The following is a 4,747-nucleotide window of genomic DNA, read 5'->3' as shown; positions in this document are numbered from 1 at the left end:
AATCTGTTATCTTGGCACTCAACATTTGGCTCCTAGGCCCATAGCTGGGCTCCTAGATGTTCTCCCTGCCACTGCCACCAGTGCCCAGGCTGCCCTGCTGCTCCTTTCCAATGCCACCGCTGCCCCACTGGGTGGCCTGGAGGAGACACTGAGGGTGGTCATGATAGCAGTGCAGAGGAGCCACGGGGCAGCCTGGGCATGGGATCTGGGTGGGCACAGCAAGAAGGGCCCAGCAGTGGTGAGGAGAAGGCAGCCACTTTTCCCCTGTGCCCAGCAGCAGCTTCAGCCCAGCTGCCACTACTCACCATGGGTGGGTGGGTCCAAAGCAGGCACAGAGCGGGGCAGGGTTGGGGCTATGCACGTGGGTCCCAGCTGGTCCAGAGTGGGCACAGGGTGGGCTGGGTCTGGGTGTGCAGGTCCTCGTTAGTCTCCATGGTGCCAGAGTCAGCAGCGGCAGCATCCAGAAGGAGCCGCCACTGCCTAGGCTGCCTAGAAATGAAGTCCAGCCATGGAACCACCCCAGCCCTGCTGTGCACCCGGAGGTAGCGGGACGTGCTAGAGGCTGGACGGCATCTGGGCCGGGCGGGACCGAGGGACCCGCTGCGGGCCAGACAAAGTCCCTCTGTGAGTTGGAACCGGTCTGTGGCCTGTATTTTGCCCACCCCTGTTCTAGGAGAAGCACAGCTGGAGGCACTGAGATGTGAGGTTTCTTGAGCCTAGAGAATAAGCACATTACTGCTCTACCAGACTTGGACAAAACAATGGTGCTTGGGGTGGGATGCAAAAAGCCAAGGGTACTAAAAACACTGCCCAGCAGGGAGCACTGGGGAACAGTGCCTGGAAGAAGCAAGGTGAGAAATGACAGTAGCCATACAGGACAGGGCTGACCCAGGCTCCCAATGCCCAGGTGAAAGTCCCACAGGTCCCTATGGCTGCAAATAGATTAAAAAAAAAAAAAAATCATAAAAATATTTGATGGCAGCATAAAGCCTGAGCAAACAGACACCGCTGCCCTGTCACACCACAAATGGCCATAATTGTGAGAATGACTATTCCTACTAATAATTTGTGCAGCTCTGTTGTGTGGACATCCTTTCACTTATGTTAGGAGAGTGCGGGCAGGCTACCCCAGGCACTGTATGTCTCTGCTCACCTGTAGGATCAGCTGTGCTGTGACACATCTTGGCACAGCTGATCCCACCACAAAGATGGCATCCATCTGTAGCTTGTGACAAGGCAGGTTGGCAGTGGGGAACAGAAAGGCATGGCCATAACAACAGACTAGTTTCATTTTTTGTTAGTTGACCAGAGCCCCAAGGACAAGCCAAGGCTCCTCAGTCTTGCCAGCAGTACCAAATCAGGCAAGAAGAACCCAGCGCACAGCCCTCCCCAGCTTTGCCGGCCCCCTATTCCTCCTTCCCAAAGTGCAATCATAGGATTATAGGAAAGTAGGACTAGAAGGGACCTCACAAGGCAGGATCATCACTGGCCAAACCGCCCCAGCCAATGTTTGTCCAATAGCATTGGAGAGCTGGGCACAGTACCTCAGTCTTGCTTTCTTGAAAAAGTGGGGGAAAGAACAGCTTGCTTTCCAACTTCCTTGTTTGCAAAGCATGCTCAACAGGAGGGAACTGGAGCCTGGAGTCCTATATAATGAAGGATCTTCTGTCCCTTGTTGTAAGGAAGTGTGCAGTGAAGACCCAGGATTGTCTGGCAAGCGTTCATTGGGAACAGCTGTGGTTTGGGGTGGTGTCAGTAAGCAGGAGTGGGCTGGAGGTACCTGGTTTGTGTTTCATAGATGTAAATCATCCTGGTCTTGGCAAGATCTGTCCCTGTGATCTTCCTTCCTATGCTGTGACAAGCACCTTGCACCCGCAGGAGCCAATAGCACCACCCTTTGCCGTTTCATTACTTGCTTTGCGTTAGCCTGCATGTCTTCTTTAAAGCCCCAGGTCTGGCATCAAGTGAATGCATGAGACCCTCCATTTTCTATTCTCAGTAGAAGGTCTGGTTCCCAGGAGGCCAGCTGGAGGGCCTTGCTCTTAAGCTCAGGGCCAAGCTAATTGCCACATTTGAGAAGAGGTAGAAATTTTCGCCCCAGAGGAGACTGGCAAGGACTGCAGTGGTTTTTCCTTTCCCGTCACATGAGGTGTGGTCCTCTTGCTTGGAGCATGTACCAGACTCCTAACCTCCCTCCCACTGACAAGGCAGAGCATGGGTGGTGCCCTGGTCTCCCTTGTGGCAGGCAGCAGGCACATGTGGTTTCCTTTTCACAAGGTGCCATGTGGTTGTCATGTGTAAGGCATTGGAGCGGGTGGTTTTTGGGACTCCTTAGATAAATAGTTGCCTGCAAAAGAAGAGACTCAGTGGCTTGGGAGGCCCTTCTAGTCCTGTGTTCCTGTGGGAAGAAGCAGTAAATGCAATCTGCAGGCAACTCAGAAGGTTAGAAAGTAAGTGGCAAAAAGACACCAAGGGCACACCCCCATGTTCCCTGGGAACAAAACAGCAGTGGCACATATTTGTGCTGTTGCTAGTTGTCCCTGGGGAATGCCCCCGCATGTGTACTCTGGTGTGCGGCAAGTTGCCCTGGGTGGGGTAGGGGCGGCTGGCTCCAGAAGCCTTACCTGGGGTTTTGGAGGCCTTCCAGGGCTCCAGCAGTGCCAATCCAGGTCCGCAGAGTGTAGTTTTGACCAGCCAGGCTCTGGTTTTGGATGGCACATGCTGCTGCCGTGTGCTCTGCCCCACTTTTTTCTGGTGCAGGCTTATTTGACGCCAGGATCTCCTAGCATCAAAAAATCCACCGCACTGCAAATTAGCAGTGCGACAAACACCTGCATGTGTGACGCACATGGTTTATGGTGCTGCAGACCCATCTGTGGTGCTACAAACTGCCTGTGTGCACTCAGCTGGATGTGACTCCAGATGCTTTCTTCACCCTCTTGTGACCATGGAGCTGATAACCCAGAGGCTTCTGAAGGCTCTGGGAAGGCAGGGAAGCTTCACTGCACATAACTAGACCAGGGTTCAAGGAATACCTCCAAGACTAGAACCAGAGAGTCCTGACTCTGGTCTCCTGCTCTAACCACTGGGCTAGGAAGAGCCCCAGGGGGCAGATAACCCCCCAGAAGAGACCTCCCTTTGGAGCCTACCAGCTCCCCCGGTAGGTGGATGGAGTAGCACCAAGCTCCAGGCTGTTCTCCCTGTGCCCTGCATATCCTTGCTCTCCATCTGGCATTGGGCTACTTGCCTCCAGAACACACTGCTAGGGCAGTGCTAATGCTTCTCTCTACCTCCTCCATCTCAGCTTGCTGTCTTCACAGCGGCAGCCTCTGTTGTACTTCAAAGGGCCTTTGCTACAGAAGAAGGGGGAAAAAGAGCTGATTCTTTTCAGCTCAAACCTGGCCTGAAAGGCAACTGCTTTAAACAGTAGCAGTGCACCATCTGCTACCTGGACTCCAGCAGTGGGGGAAGCTGTCTCCTCCCTGCAACATAGGCCTGGTTCCTGAGCTTTCCTGAACGGACTGTCTTAAACATCCACTTGCAAGAACAAAGCATTTCAGCAGTACTGTCACGGGCTGGCTATATCGCAGAGAGCAGCCCCCAACATCAGTTAGTTTCCAGAGCCCCAACAGCTGCTGATCTGCTCCTTGCTATGCAATGGTCGGCTCAGGCAGTCCAGCTAGAAGGGAGCTGCTATTTACTTCTACATCCTCAAAGCCTTTGACAGCAGCAGGGAAGGGAAAGGCTCCATTTATTCAGCAGGTGCTCAGAGTACAGCTATTGCACAGGTTTGGCCCACACCAAGGTCCCAGCAGCTACGGGCTGATGGGATCCAAGATTTTGGTCCATATCCCAGCCCAGGGAAGCACTATAAGGGATGTGTAGACCCCAACCAAGCCCTGATGGAAAGAAGAGGATCAAATCTTTCTCTCTGAAGAAGGACCCCAGGGGTTTGCCCTGACTGCAGTGAAAGAACTCCAGTTTGCTTTGCAGAACAATTAAGCATTGAGGTATCTCACATCTCAAGGCACCCAGCAAACATCAAACATCACAGGATCAAGCCTTGCCACCCCATTGAGAGGCTGATTTACTACCCAAGGCCCTTCTACAAGCAGCAGCAGCAATGGAATTAAAATGCAGGATGCCTGGGTCCCCTCCCTGCTGCATGCTGCCCACGATAGCCCTGCGGTTACTACCTCTGGCGGCACAAACATGCCTGGGAGAGATGCAACCCTTCCCGGCTCCCCTGTTGCAGCACACCTAGTGATTAACCAAGGACTCACCTGTGGGACATCTTGTAGCTCCACCAGCTACACTGAAGGAGATGGGAACCACACACACAACCCAGCCCAACAAAGTCATACACCTCAGGGTTCAGCTTGGGTCACTGTTCTCAGTGCGGGGAGTTTTCTAGGGGATACCCTGGAGAACAAGGCCCCTTCTGCTCCCTGTCCTGTGCTGTGTATCACTTGCACCCAGGCAGCTGCAGTGTATGAAACACCTTTTCCATAGCATAGGGGAATGGCTGGTCCAGGTGGCCTTGATTTCCTCTTACAGAGTAATCTGAAGTAGCCTAGACCAACTGAGGCTTTTCCTAGATCCTCTGACACTGAGAGGAAGGTGTGTTTAACACAGGTGACTGACAAGATTTGCCAGCTTGTGATACAGTGCTGGGAGGGTGCCATGGACACTGTGGCTGAGGCTAGCTTAACACACAATTTCCAGTGATTAGGAAGCTTGCTGTAAA

The 4,747-nt window shown here is 53.2% G+C and overlaps 1 long non-coding RNA gene across 2 annotated transcripts; it reads right to left on the bottom strand.

Annotated features, from left to right (window-relative positions):
- Positions 1-243: 243 nt before the first annotated feature.
- Positions 244-4,491, bottom strand: LOC102372661. Of its 2 annotated transcripts, none has more exons than XR_324671.1 (3): positions 4,284-4,491; positions 2,625-2,782; positions 244-2,398 (listed from the first exon to the last, which is right to left on the bottom strand). It is a non-coding gene; the product is annotated as an uncharacterized LOC102372661 (long non-coding RNA). The 2 variants fall into 2 exon arrangements; XR_003095761.1 differs by having other exon boundaries at positions 244-2,347.
- Positions 4,492-4,747: the final 256 nt, after the last annotated feature.

The sequence above is a fragment of the Alligator sinensis genome, unplaced genomic scaffold (assembly GCF_000455745.1).
Source record: "Alligator sinensis unplaced genomic scaffold, ASM45574v1 scaffold3_1, whole genome shotgun sequence".
Classification (NCBI taxonomy): Eukaryota; Metazoa; Chordata; order Crocodylia; family Alligatoridae; genus Alligator; species Alligator sinensis.
The sequence above is the reverse complement of the archived record's forward strand: the minus strand, read 5'-3'. Positions and strand labels throughout refer to the sequence as shown.